This window comes from Salmo salar, chromosome ssa22 (genome assembly GCF_905237065.1).
Source record: "Salmo salar chromosome ssa22, Ssal_v3.1, whole genome shotgun sequence".
In the NCBI taxonomy this organism is placed as follows: domain Eukaryota; kingdom Metazoa; phylum Chordata; class Actinopteri; order Salmoniformes; family Salmonidae; genus Salmo; species Salmo salar.
Window position 1 is genome coordinate 35,757,781 of NC_059463.1, and position 16,337 is coordinate 35,774,117.

The window sequence follows — 16,337 nt, forward strand, 5'->3', positions numbered from 1 at the left end:
AGGAGAGTGGGTCACCAGCTTCAGCTGGAATGTTAGTTGTTGTGTGATGAGTGATGGAAATAAGAGGGTGTATGGTGTAATCATAGAACAGAGGCCATAAGTCTCTAAGTTTGAATGTCTCACAGAAAGAAGGCAGAAACCTGAACCAGGACCAGAGGTTCCACGTCTGGTGATCCAAGGTGACCAAGTCCGAATGGAATGAGCCAAGGAGGGAGGGTCCTTACAAGGTAGCTCGACCAACGTTAACTGCTGTCCAGGTGAAAGGAAGCAACACGTGGTACCATCTAAACCACTGTACCAAAGTCCCGTCGGAAAGGAGGAGACAACCACCAGGCCATGAAGACGCAGAGGATGCTGATACACCAGGTGGGTGTCCAAAGGGAACGGGAGCAGAGGAGATCAATGCGACAGGCAGGGGCCAGGCAGGAGCTAGGAAGAAGCCGAAGATGAGGTTGATCAAGGAGCAACTTCCAACAGCCAACAGACACTCTCTCCTGAATATCCAGAGAGTCCGGGGGTGGGGAGGAGTGACATGCCTGTTGCTCCTGATGACATACCTGCTCTGTCAGATACTCCTGACAGAGGTGCTGTCCAAGGGGACGGAGAAACAACGACAGGAGAATGGAAAGGAGACTTTTTTATCATCAACTTCTCTGTCCTCACATGGTCTTTCTAACAGACAGTGAACCAGGACAGATGAAGAACGGTAGAATGACCTCGACAGCAACAGCGACAAACCTAGAAGACAGCAACTAGAGACTAGTACATCAACTAAGACAATGGAAAAACCACAAGAAAGTGGGTTGATGCAGAAAATCTGGACATCTGTTAACAACTGGGGTAGCCACAATGAAGAAACTACCCCAGAATCAAACATTGACCAAAAATGTTGAAAAGCATTAGAGAATGACTGGTTTAAGTGGGCTCAGTACACAACAGCTAAACATAGGATGGACAGTTGCATTTTGTGCAGCAAATCGCCTTTGTCTGATCTTTTAATAGTACCTGAACCTGCATCAGTTAAGAAATGTGCGAAATGGAAAAATGTTCAATGTATTTAGAGAAAATACTACATTCCTTTGTGTAACATAGAATGCAGGTTGGCATTAGGTAGCACTAAAGGCAGAAGTGAATTAAACAAAAATATGTTGGGAGAACATGAATGTGCAACATATACAGCTATGGAGATAATGGGATAGATGTGGGAAACACTACAGTTAATTGTTAATTATTTTAATCTGTTGGGGCTAGGGGGCAGTATTTGCACAGCCGGATAAAAAACGTACCCGATTTAAACTGGTAACTACTCTTACCCAGAAACTAGAATATGCATATAATTAGTAGATTTGGATAGAAAACACTCTAAACCTTCTAAAACTGTTTGAATGGTGTCTGTGAGTATAACAGAACTCATATGGCAGGCCAAAACCTGAGAAGATTCCATGCAGGAAGTGCCCTGTCTGACATTTTGTTGTCCTTCTAGGGCATCTCTATCAAAAACACAGCATCTCTGCTGTAACGTGACATTTTCTAAGGCTTTTATTGGCTCTCAGAAGGCGCCAGAAAGTGGAATGAGATCTCTGCAGTCTCTGGGCGAAAAACAGCAGGAGTGTTTGTGAGTGGTCAGGCAGGGAACACTGACACTGGAGCGCACATGCACGAGAGGACTCCATGTTTTTCTTTCTCTCTTTGAACGAATACAACGTCGCCCGGTTGGAAAATTATCGCTATTTTACGAGAAAAATCGCATAAAAATTGATTTTAAACAGCGTTTGACATCTGCTAGGTTAAAAGAGCTACATAAATTAATAGATAGAAAATCCTGTGATACCGCTTCGAACAATATTTAGCGAAGGACTGCTTGGACAGGCTATTTGGCTATGTGGCTCTGCTAGGTTAAAGGAGCTACATAAATAAATAGATAGAAATCCTACACAATCGCGCCTAGGAGAAAATTAGAAGGCTTGATTGGGTGGGCTGTTCACGAAATCGCTCGAGGAACGAGGATCTGTATGCAGTGAACAGATAGGGTGCAGGAGAATTTCGACTTAGGTAAGCGAATGGGAACTGCAAAAAATTTGTCCTACAGATAATAACGCTCCGCTTTGCTAACGGCGCCGGAAGATCAGTAGGGTCCACCGCGTAGCTGCTCTGAGGAACAGAGGACAGTACGAGGGGGGACAAACAGTGTGAAGGGAAGCTGACTCGATTAAGCAGAATTTCCGACATACTACAAAAATCCTATGAATACAAAGTTATCCTGTGTTGAGGAAGTGTATCAGGAATAGACTGAGGTTTATAGGTCGCTTTAGGTAAGGCGAGGTGTGAATGAACGAATGTGAATAAAGATTGTATGAATGCAAATAAGACTGAATGAGTGAAAGTTTCTCTAGGTTGAGGAAGTATATCAGAGCAAGCCAGAAGTGTGGAGCAAGGAGAAGAAATACTGTGTGTGTGTGTGCGCTATTTTGGGACATAGGAGGAACTGTGAGGCTCCGCTGTGACAGCCACTTGATATATGACATAGGAGGGAGAGTAGGGTTAAACTCTCGTTGGGGAAAAGGGGACAAAACCAATAGATAACGGATAAGGAAAGCTATATGTAAAAATAGAACATTGATATAATAAAGTATGTTAAACTGATAAAACTGGGAAATACATAGGATACAACAAAAAGCAGTAAACGCATACACATAGTGTGTAGGCAGGAAAGGAAAAACATACGAATAAAATATAAACTACAGTGAGTAGTTAAATAAAGCCAAGTTAGCTAGAATAAAATAAGATAAAATACCGAACCGCGATATAAAGTTATAGCATTCACGAATCGGATAGCATAGCGCAGTAGAAACACTAGTAAAGAATAAAATGCCATAGAGCTGCTGGATCCCTAGGGGGCCACAGCTTAGGGAAAAAGGATCAGATTACGATAACTAGGAGAGACAGAGAGGGTCTGGAAAAACCCTGAGAAATAGGAACCAGGACTAAGACAGACGGAATAAAATAGGAACGAAGCAATAAGAAGCAATCGGATAAAATAGCGAGTAAATAAATATAAATAGAAAAGAATAGACATTTTAAGGAATATTTTTTTTTTTTTTTTAAGGATTTAATAAAGTAAAGCTGAGGTATAGATAACCCTCAAAATGAATAGGATGCCGGTAGAGACCTTGGGGGCCAGACACCCCTTAAGTAAAGATGAAATAAAGAAAACGTCTGAAAAATGGGAAAAACGCACCAGAGAATTGAACACTAAGTGGCCTGCAGTGGGGACATTGGATGTCTCGGTGTGTGAGGAAATGGAGATTTTAATAAAGAACTATAAACCAAACGACAAAAGACAGAAAAGAAAAGTACCAGAAGAAAGAGCAACCAAGGAAGCCCATAAAAACACCAGAGGAATCCCAAATAGGGGACAGTCTTGGTGAAGAATCTGAAGAAGAGGGAGAAAGTGGTAGACTTGGTATAAATCAACTAGAAAGAAAAAGTACACTATTAACACAACAGATACAAGAGGAGTATGAACGAGTACAGGAAGAATATGTAAAAGAGCAAGAAAGACAAGATGAGGCGATAGCTCGTAACCTACAGGAGAGCCTGAGACATGAGTCCACAGAAACAGATCGCAGAGTACTCAGAGAAGGGGCAAAGAAGAAAGCAGGACACTATAGTCTAGTTCCGAATAAACAATGTCCAATCCTGATTAAAGGAAATCAAGGACACTACATACCATGGGCTACGCAGGACCTGGAAGGGTTGGTTGCCCGGTTGCCGGACCTCCATGAGGGAGCTGGAAAGTGGATCAGAACCTCTGAAGAATTTACAATGGGGAAATTGCTGGCGGTGGGCGACATAAGGGCATTACTGGCAAGGGTAGCGAGCGTGCAGAGAATGGGAGAAATCATGCAGGAGGGAGGAATCAACGGCACAGAGTGGGAGGTGTCAAGGGATGGACTGATGTTTGACAGGTATAGGCCTGCCGTCTGGAGGGCCCTAAGGGCAGCATACCCAACAAAGGTGGACCCCAAGGCACTAAGGGGAGAGGCCATTGGAGCTACAGAAAACCCGGCTGCGTACCTGCATGGACAATTGAAAAAATGGAGAATGGAAACAGAACAGGATCCAGAGGAAAATGAACTGATGACAACAATGTTCTGGACCTCAGTGGTGGAAGCCATGCCCCAGCCGGTAAGGAACCGACTGGAGGACGTAGTGGGACTTACTTCAAAACCTTACAAAGAATTCTGTGACTATGTAATTCACGCTGTGGAGAAACATAGAAGGGAAGAACAAAAACAAACTGAACAAGGAAAGGAAATCCAGAGAAGTTGGCCCAGTTGCAGCTGGAAGAACTGACCAAGGGAAAGAAGAAAATCCAGGCCTCAGTAACCACCCCTGTGCCCGAGATAGGAACAATGGCTGCTGTTTCCCCAGGAGGGCCGCAACCGTTGACCCCCGGCCGGACCCAAGTGCCTTCCCCATTGCCAGTAGCAAATGTGTACACACAGCCCCCGAATTGGAATGGTGGGAATAGACAACAGAAAAACATACAGGGGGATCAAAGGAGACGACCCAGGACCCCACGGGGGCCGCCTGGTGTGTGTTGGGGTTGCTACCAACCGGGACACACCAGACGTGAATGTCCCGTAAACCTGTGGCAGGATTGGACTGGGGATAACACGTACAATAGGCGTCCACCAACAAACAATAGCTCCGGTGGCTGGCAGCCACCTGCTAGTGGAAACCAGAATGGCTGGGGCCCTACTGGTGGATGGCAGGGCAACCAAAACCCACCCCCGGGCCCTGTGAACCCATGGTCAGGACCCAATCAGACGTACTAGGGATGCCCAGAGAATCCTAAAGGGGAGGGTCAGTTCCCAATTCTAACCACGAGAGCTGACCAAGAACCTATGCTGCAGGTTCAAACAGAGAATAAAGGCATACCCATGATGATAGATACTGGAGCCACTTACACATGTGTGAGTCCAAATTATGCCTCTCATCTCCCCATGTGTGGTAAATATGCCAAAACAATAGGATTCTCGGGAAATACGCAGCTGATTCCAATGACCGCTCCAGTTCATCTTACTGCCGATGGTAAATCAGCCACAATCCCTATACTGGTATCAGATCAAACACCGGTTAATCTTTTAGGAAGAGATGCCCTATGCAAAATAGGTATACAAATTAAATGTTCCCCCGACGGGGTAATAATATAAAAAATAGGACTACAATTGCCACTGGTAAGCACAGGAGTCATGGCCAACGTATATTGGTTAGGAGGAATTGAGAGATGTAGACAGAACAGCGAGGAGATGGGGTAAATTTATTCAGGCCCAAATACCTAAAGCCGTTAGAGCAAAATCTGAATATCACTGCACAATGCAATTTGACCCTCATCAGGACCCATTATTAGAACAGCTCTGGGTTATGGGTGCAAATGGTAGAAAAGCACCAATTATGTCCCAATGTATAATCATTGGAAAACAGGGAGCAGCCATGGATGTGATGGACGGAGATGGATCTGAATTTGTACAGAAATGGTTTAATGTTTCTGACTCTGTCCCTCACATTACATTTCTGGTGAATCAAGGTTTCACATCAAAAGATCTAGGACCCATGATGAGGAAAGCTAAAAAGACAATATGGGACAGAACAGACAATCCATTGATTTTCCATTCCAAAGATACCTGGATACAGAGGGGAGCCTCTATGGATAGAGATGGGGTATGGAGAACACATGATGGTGCCATACTTGCTACCACCACCTTATTGGTTTTGCTTATAAATGATGCACATGATCTAGATCATTGTGCAAGGGGGGAGGTGGTAAGACAAATCAGAAAACAAGGTTTTTGGTCTCCTTATCTACAGGCAACAGTAGATGACGTCCTGTCAAAATGTGAAATATGCGCGAAAAACAACATACGTAAAGGCATAACCACGCCCATAGGTCACATACCGGTCCCAGAAGGTCCATTCCGACACATTGTGATGGACTACGTAGATATGATAAAACTTGCATATGGTAAAAGATACATGTTAGTCATCATAGACAGGTTTAGCAGGTGGATAGAAGCAGTACCGTCGGCTGATCAAGGAGCAAGCACCATGATAAAATTCTTATCAAAAGAAGTAATACCTAGGTTTGGTATTCCATCAGAAATCAGCTCAGACAATGGCGCAGCGTTTATACAAAAAGATTTGCCTATCCACAGGGCTTAACTGGGTAGATGCTTTGCCGCTTGCACTAATGAGCAGTCGCATGGAAACTAACAGAAACACGCACTTGTCACCGCATGAAATGCTTACGGGTCGACCCATGCCTGTGCCATCACTAGGGGGACTGTACAAAGGTCCCTCTTTAGACATACTAGAAACAGAATTAAAATCATATGTAAAGCACCTAACCAAGATACATGAAGCTATATATTCACAGGAGAAAAAGAAGGAACCGGAGCAGAGACCAGAGGGGCCACGCCAGGTAATACCAGGGGACCTGGTCTACAATCGGGTGTTCCGGAGAAAGTGGGATCAACCAAGGAGAGAAGGACCCTACGAGGTGGCCGAAGCAACATCAACAGCCGTCCAGGTGAAAGGAAGCAAGACGTGGTATCATCTCAACCACTGCACCAGGATCCCAACAGAAAGAAGGAAACAACCAGATAGAAATGAGGACCCAGATGATGCTGATACACCAAACGGGGGCGCGACAGGAGAAGGAGCAGCGGAAGAAATCGTGGCTCCAAAAGGAAGCCAGGAAGCTAACAGGCCAAGTGGAAGCCAAGAGACAACTGATACACCGCCAACTGCTCTCAGAAGAAGTAAACGAAGAGACAGGGCGGGAGAAGAAACCGGCCAACCAACAATATTCAAACCTGTGGGACCAGAGACTCCAGGGTGGGGGGAAAACGATATGCCTGACACTCCTGGTGATATGCCTACTGTGGCAGATATCTATGGCGAAACCCCAATACAATGGGACCCAGAAGTACACCCCAGAGAATGGGAACAATTCTTCCCTGGAATTGATGCCTACCCAGATGGGGAGCCAGGTGGATCAGAGGAGGGAGAGCCACAAACTAAAGAAGGAACTACCCCTACAGGAGCCACTGAAGAAGAAAATATCCCAACAGAAGCTACTGAAGGAGAGACGAGCCCAACAGGAGCTGCCGAAGGAGAAACTACTCAAACAGCAGGAGGAGAAACTTCCCAAAGGAGAGAAGAGGGAGACGTTCCAAGGGCCGAAGGGCAAGGGACTTTTCCCACAATTGGCTTCTCGACACTCACCCGGTCCCCTTGATGAACAATTTGAATAGGGAAAAAAAGAAAGGAACCTGCCAAACAACCGGGTAGGACAAACAAGGTTAGCATTCCAGTCCCACCTCAGATCATAACGGAAACAGGAGAACAAAGATCGGTCGCAATATACAGGGTAAAACCCCTACCTGATGTCGCATACTGTGGATGGACTCATCATCAGACAAAGGGAGAAGTGATTTGGGATCCGAAAGGATGTGACTTAACAATAACCAAAGAAGAAAATGAATGGGTGCTCAGCATAAATAACATTGAACCCGTTGAAGGAGAAGAATTTATAGTTGAACTGGCATGTACAGGACTGACTGAAGGGAGCAGTTCAACCACCATGAAAATCGAATTCACACCGGCACCCAATCTAGAGGTGCTTACAACGACTAGAACCACGACGACTGTGGCAGCTGCTGTAAGCACCACAGTGGTCACCACCAGAGTACCAACTACTACTCTGGGTGAGAAATCCACTATACCTGCAACGAAACCAAAAGCATCAGAAACAGGAGGGTTCTTTACTGACATTTGGAACTTGTTGACAAAACCCAACAGTCCACCTCAAGAGGACGACGCGGCTGAAACAGCAAGTATGTTAGAACCAGAACCGCTCAAGGACAAAACATTGGAAGAAGCGGTAAAGAATGATTGGTATAAATGGGCTAGGTATACGGCGGACAGACATAGAATGGACAATTGTATCTTGTGCAGCAAATCACCTTTGTCTGAAGTGTTAATAGTACCTGAACCTGCATCATTTGACAGTTGTGCTAATTGGAAAAATGCTAATTGCAATCCGGGACAGTACCATATTCCTTTGTGTGACATTGAATGCAGAATGGCCTTGGGTAGTACTAGGGTTAAAACTATGTTAAATGAGACTGTACTGGCTAATAAGGAATGTGCTGCATACAACATTAAAACTGATTTAACCTGTTAGGGCTAGGGGGCAGTATTTGCACGGCTGGATAAAAAAATGTACCCGATTTAATCTGGTTACTAATCCTACCCAGTAACTAGAATATGCATATACTTATTATATATTGATAGAAAACACCCTAAAGTTTCTAAAACTGTTTGAATGGTGTCTGTGAGTATAACAGAACTCATTTGGCAGGCAAAACCCTGAGACAGATTCTGACAGGAAGTGGATACCTGATGTGTTGTATTTTAAACCTATGCCATTGAAAAACACAGGGGCTGAGGAATATTTTGGCACTTCCTATTGCTTCCACTAGATGTCACCAGCCTTTACAAAGTGTTTTGAGTCTTTTACTGTGAGATCTGACCGAACAAGAGCCATGGAACGATGATGGCCCATTAGACACCTGGCGCGCTAGGTCATGCTGGGTACCCTCGTTCCAATACGTTTTAAAAGATTTTGCATTCGTCCGCCTTGAATTTTATTCATGTTCTGGTTAAAAAAGGCCCTAATGATTTATGCTATACAACGTTTGACATGTTTGAACGAACGTAAATATATTTTTTCCCCTCGTTCATGAAGTGAAGTCCGGCGGGCTTAGATCATGTGCTAACAAGACGGAGATTTTTGGACATAAATGATGAGCTTTTTTGAACAAAACTACATTCGTTATGGACCTGTGATACCTGGAAGTGACATCTGATGAAGAGAATCAAAGGTAATGGATTATTTACATAGTATTTTCGATTTTAGATCTCCCCAACATGGCGGCTAGTCTGTATCGCAACGCGTATTTTTCTAGGCGCAGTGCTCAGATTATTGCAAAGTGTGATTTCCCAGTAAGGTTATTTTTAAATCTGGCAAGTTGATTGCGTTCAAGAGATGTAAATCTATAATTCTTTAAATGACAATATAATATTTTACCAATGTTTTCTAATTTTAATTATTTAATTTGTGGTGCTGACTTGAATGCCGGTTATTGGAGGGAAACGATTTCCTGAACATCAACGCCACAGTAAAACGCTGTTTTTGGATATAAATATGAACTTGATAGAACTAAAAATGCATGCATTGTCTAACATAATGTCCTAGGAGTGTCATCTGTTGGAGATTGTAAAAGGTTAGTGCATAATTTTAGCTGATTTTATGGTTTTGGTGACGCCTGTCTTTGAATTGGCACAACATTACACACAACTCTTGTAAATGTACTGTCCTAACATACTCTAAATTTATGCTTTCGCCGTAAAACCTTTTTGAAATCGGAAAACGTGGTTAGATTAAGGAGATGTTTATCTTTCAAAGGGTGTAAAATAGTTGTATGTTTGAAAAATTTGAATTTTGACATTTATTTGGATTCAAATTTGCCGCTCTTGAAATGCACCTGCTGTTGATGGAGCGCACCACGGGTGGGACGCTTGCGTCCCACCTAGCCCATAGAGGTTAACTAGACCTCAGATAGACAAAAGTACTGTGGTTAAGGGAAAATATGAATGTTTCTATAACTATGGTATTGGTGGGATTAACGTAGGAAACACAACTGTTAAATGTGACACTATCTGGGTGTTAGAGATTGCGGGGATTCGCAAATTTGATGAGAAAGGATTAATTACCAATAGGAGGGGTTCGTGTGGCCACATCACTCAGGTTGCACCATCTCTTACTATGTTAAAAACCCAAGATAGAGGTATTGCTGATAGCTTTTGGATGTGTGGGAAAAACAAACTTCTGAATGTTCTTCCTGAAGAATGGACTGGATTATGTGCTTTAGTCAGAGCAGTCCAACAGGTTACCATCATCAAAACACCACAGGAGGAGCATGTTAAAACTAGAACTAGGAGGGAGTATGAATCCGATCCTAGAGTGTACCTTGATTCAATTGGATAACCCAGGGGTGTGCCCAACGAGTTTAAGGCCAGAGATGAGATTAAATCTGGATTTGAATCTATATTTTTGTGGGTAACACCCAATAAGAACTTAGAGTGGATTAATTATATATACTATAACCAACAAAGATTTATTAATTATACTGACTCTGCCTTGACAGCCTTAGGAGAACAGGTAAAGGCCACAAGCCAGATGACATGGCAGAATAGGGAAGCTCTCAACTGGCTATTGGCAGAGAAGGGGGGAGTTTGTGTAATGTATGGAGATGCTTGTTGTACTTTTATTCCCAACAACACTGCACCTAATGGAACATTTTCCCTAGCTATGAATAAACTTAAAGGGTTAAGAGCAGAAGTAAAGGCGAATGCTGGGTTTGATTCTCATGCCTGGGATTGGTTGGACCTGGCTTTGGGAAAATGGGGTGCTATGTTTACTAGGCTGGCCATTATGATGGGTGGAGGTCTAGTGGCATTGGGCATTGTATTTTGCTGTGTGGTGCCTTTGGTTAAATCACTTGTGGTCAAAACCACTGTTAAACAGATGTCAGTACATGGAGCAGACCCTAGACATAAGAGGGGGTCAAGAAAGAAGTTTAAGGAACATATACTGGATCCACCTCTCATAATCAATCCTGTCCCTGGTAACCCTGGACATTATACGGACAAGTATGGAAAACCTTGCAATGCTGTTGGAGGACCCCTTGATTGCCCTTTTGGTAATCCTAACTGTCGTCATGGGGTAATGCTTGGGGGAGGTTATGAGTGCCATGATTGGCGTCCTGGTGGGTTTCCTGTGTATGCCAAAGACCCCGATTCGGATGAGATAGTGCTTGTCCATATACACAAAAAATGTCTGCAACCCAGGCGTTGCAAGTGGTGCTCCCAAGAGGACAATGATGGACATTACCATCATCCTGAACCCTTATTCTGTGCAATGTGCCAAAGAGAGGATTGCCCTATATGTGGAAATGAGGAATGTGCCCCTATGATGTAAATTCTGGTATGACTTTGAACAAACCTTAAGTGTATGTTGTATTTTATGTTTGTTTTATGGTTTTCATACATATATAAATACATTTATATATGCATTTTCTTTTAAATTCAAGCCAGTTTTGCCTTCCTAAAATGAGGATAATTTATTACAAGCTAGGTAACAGAAGGTATTCCGGTTACAAGTGTCTACGGACCATGCCCTTAATCTTCTAGCAGTAATGAGTGATACATGCTTAATTTCTGTTAGAGAGGGGTCCGCGAGGGAGAATCGTGTTAGAGTGTCTCAATTTGGAATGTTGTCTGTAACTTTTATTTTTGCTCACTTTTTGCTCCCCGGAAGTTTGCGGGGGGTATGCTAGTTCTGAACGTCACATGCTAATGTAAAAAGCTGTTTTTTGATATAAATATGAACTTGATTGAACAAAACATGCATGTATTGTATAACATAATGTCCTAGGTGTGTCATCTGATGAAGAGCATCAAAGGTTAGTGCTGCATTTAGCTGTCTTCTGGGTTTTTGTGACATTATATGCTAGCTTGAAAAATGGGTGTCTGATTATTTCTGGCTTGGTACTCTGCTGACATAATCTAATGTTTTGCTTTCGCTGTAAAGCCTTTTTGAAATCGGACAGTGTGGTTAGATAAAGGAGAGTCTTGTCTTTAAAATGCTGTGAAATAGTCATATGTTTGAAAAATTGAAGTTTTTCTATTTTTGAGGAATTTGTAATTCGCGCCACGCCTATCATTGGATATTGGAGCAGGTGTTCCGCTAGCGGAACGTCTAGATGTAAGAGGTTAAATGTACATTGAGAGCTAACATTAATAATATGAATGTTGATCTCTCCTGGCTCAAAGTAGAGGAAACACTGACTTAATCATTACTTGTATTTGTGAGAAGTATTGACATGTTGAATGCACCGAGCTGTCTGTTTATACTACTAGCGCACAGCTCATACACCGATGCATACTGCACAAGACATGCCACCAGAGGTCTATTCACAGTCCCCAAGTCCAGAACAGACTATGGGAGGTGCATGGTACTTTATAGAGCCATGACTACATGGAACTCTTTTTCACATCAAGTAACTCATGCAAGCAGTAAAAACAGATTGAAAAAAACTGATAAAAATACTCATTATGCAACAGTGGGGACTGTGAAGAGACACACACACAGGCACAGACACACGCATACACACATGATAACATACGCACTATACATACACGTACACATGGATTTTGTGTTGTAGATATGTGGTAGTAGAGTAGTGGCCTGAGTGTTGTGAAATGTAATGTAATGTTTTTTTATTCTATATAACTGCCTTAATTTTGCTGGACACCTTGGCAGCAGCTAATGAGGATCCATAATAAATACAAATACAAATATATCTGTGGAAGGGTATCAAGCTATTTCTAGAATGTTGAAAGTTTCCAAAAGCACAGTGGTCTCCATCACTGGGAAAGGTTAAAAAAAATTGAACTACCCAGACTCTGCCTAGAGCTGGCCGTCCGACCCAACTGAGCAACTAGGCAAGAAGTACCTTGACCAGGGAGGTGACCAAGAACTCAATGACCACTCTGACAGAACTACAGAGTTCCTTGGCTGAGATCGGAGAACCTGCAAGAAAAAAAACAGTCTCTACAGCACTTCACCAGACAAGTGTCATGACGTTGGCCTCTTGTGGTACAGGGAGGACAGTTGACCCCCTCCCTTTTGCACCACCACCCAACCTACCTTCCCCCCAATCCACCCTGTGTGTAAAGGGTTGTAAAAACTCTAAAATTCCAGGAGAGTCTCTGGCCACATGGCCCATAGAGAGACACAGGAAATTCTTCCAACTCATAGAATTGGAGAGCCAAGCGACATTTTGTGTTCTGGAGAAGGTATGGAAGATTGGTGAAGAATCCAGCTACGAACTGATCCGCTTGGTACAATTTCGTGATACTCAGAAGAGACAATATAGCCATATTACCATAAAACTGTTTATATGATAGACTCAGCTTGAGAATTGCATCATAATGGGTGTATGGAATGTATTAATAAGGATAAAGCTTTTATAATACATTGAGATGCGATGTACTGATGTAATGTGATAGAATTGTATTTCTGTAACCAAATCTAACTCAGTCATAGGCACGCCCCAGGGACACATACAGGACCAGGCGTCATTTGACAAACCTGTTCGATGGGCACTATAAAACACCCCCTGATTTACATTTCCACAGACCAGGCCTACACTCTATGGCCAATAGGTTTTACCATCCAATTCCTCTACTGAAAGTGAACCATACCACATGGTTAACTTTTAGACTATTGATACCGACAGAATAAGAACAAGTCTTTGATATTAATTATTAGTCTGCAGCTAAGTAAATTATATCATTGAACGTGAAGACCAACGAAACAACCATTCGATGACGACATTAATGAATGTCGCTTTGAAAGATCCATTCTAACCGAGAGAGAGACTCTCCATCAGAACTACTCTCCAACAAGAATCAGAACGACACACTGAGCGTAAATATATATTGATTGCAATTGTTCCCGAATGAGTGAGCCTTCAATTGTCAATTGTTAATATTGATGAACTCTGTGTGCCACAGCTGACCTTTTATGATCCATTGTTCAAAAGGCCGACCTGCCTGTTTAGCCCACAAGGGCACATTCCTCTACCAATCCTTTGTGACAATAATTACTGTTTGTATGTTTTCTGTTAATTACTTAGTGTAGTAAATAAATGATTTTAAGACAATTGATGTATGGATGATTTTAGTAAAGACTGGGTTCGTGCAGATACAACAATTTACGACGTTTGGAATGAGACTGGACTCGAGGTAAAATACACCATTTAAACCAGAAGATAATCGGCCTATACTATAATAGGATATAATATTATAGTACAGGAAAGTTATATTAGGAAAATTATAGCTTTGTAATCTGAATATTCTCCTTGGTGCCCCGATCTCCTAGTTAATTACAATTAAACGATTCATCAGTTTAATCGCGTGATAATAATTACAGGGAGCTACTTGATAAACATATCTTCAGTTTAATGGTACCCCCAAAGACACGACACAAGTGAACAGACAGAAGCCACTCCTGAGGAAAAGGCACACGACAGCACGCCTGGAGTTAGCAAAAAGGCATGTGAAAATCTCTGAGAGCATAAGGCAAATGATTCTGTGGTCTGATGAGACAAAAATGTTACTATTTGCACTGAACGCAAAGCTCTATGTCTGGAGTAAACCAAGCACAGCTCATCACCCGTCTAACACCATCCCTACCATGAAGCATGGTGGTGGCTGATGCATCATGCTATGGGGATGCTTTTCAGTGGCAGGGACTGGGAGACTGGTAAGGACAGAGGGAACAATGAATGGAGCCAAATGCAGGTAAATCCTTGATCAGAATCTGCTTCAGAGTGCAAATGAACTTAGACTGGGGCGAAGCCAAATCCCAGACTTCAATCCCATTGAAAATCTGTGGAAAGACTTAAAGATTGGTGTTCACTACCGCTCCCCATCTAACTTAACAGAGCTTGAGAAAATGCTGCCAAACATACCCTCATAAAACTGACTATCCTACCGATCCTTGACTTCGGCGATGTCATTTACAAAATAGCCTCCAACACTCTCCTCAGCAAACTGGATGTAGTCTATCACAGTGCCATCCGTTTTGTCACCAAAGCCCCATATACCACCCACCACTGCGACCTGTATGCTCTCGTTGGCTGGCCCTCACTACATATCAGTCGCCAAACCCACTGGCTCCAGGTCATCTATAAGTCTTTGCTAGGTAAAGCCCCGCCTTATCTCAGCTCACTGGTCACCATAGCAACACCCACCCATAGCATGCGCTCCAGTAGGTATATTTCACTGGTCATCCCCAAAGCCAACACTTCCTTTGGCTGCCTTTCTTTCCAGTTCTCTGCAGCCAATGACAGGAACGAATTGCAAAAAATAACTGAAGCTGGAGTCATATCTCCCTCTCTAACTTTAAGCATCAGCTGTCAGAGCAGTTTACCAATCACTGTACCTGTACACAGCCAATCTGTAAATAGCACACCCAACTACCTCATCCCCATATTGCTATTTATCCTCTTGCTCTTTTGCAACCCTGTATCTCTACTTGCACATCATCATCTGCAAATCTTTCCTCCAGTGTTAATGCTAAATTGTAATTATTTCGGCTCTATAGCCTATTTATTGCCTTACCTCCCTACTCTTCTACATTTGCACACACTGTACATAGATTTTTCTATTGTGTTATTGACTGTACGTTTGCTTATGTGTAACTCTGTGTTGTTGTTTTTGTCGCACTGCTTTGCTTTATCTTGGCCAGGTTGCAGTTGTAAATGAGAACTTGTTCTCAACTGGCCTCCCTGGTTAAATAAAGGTGAAAAAAATAAATAATAATAATAATAATAATTTAAACAGAACTGTAACGTTCGTTGTTATGGGTAGACCAAGGCGCAGCGTGAGTTGGGTTCATCATAATTTTATTTAAGGTGAACCAGAAAAAAACAATAAACAACACAACGAAGAAAAGTCTTGCAGGCTTCTAACAGCTATACAAAAACAAGATCCCACAAAACCCCAGTGGGAAAAGGCTGCCTAAATATGATCCCCAATCAGAGACAACCAAAAACAGCTGCCTCTGATTGGGAACCATATCAGGCCAACATAGAAATGGAACATAGTAATACAAAATCTAGAATGCCCACCCAAATCACACCCTGACCTAACCAAAATAGAGAAATAAAAGGGTCAGGGCATGACAAGAACGGGAGAAAATCCTAAAATCCAGATGTGCAAAGCTAATACAGACATACACAAGATGACTCAAAGCCGCCAAATGTGCTTCTACAAATGATTGACTCATTGGTGTGAATACTTATGTAAATTAGATATTTCTGTATTTCATTTTGAATCATTTGCAAAAATGTCCACAAAGATGTTTTCACTTTGTCATTATGGGGTATTGTGTGTAAATGGGTGAGAGAACAAAATCTGTTTAGTCAATTTTGAATTCAGGCTGTAACACAAAATATGTAATAAGTCAAGGGGTATAAATACTTTCTGGAGGCACTGTATCATACAGTGAGCTATACAACAGCTTCTTAACGTGGGTCTTCTGTACGCAGTTTTATGATGGTGGCGTAACTAACCGTGAACTAGGCTAATTGCTACAGAGCCGGCTGGTGGACCTTCAAAAATACTTCTATAGGTCT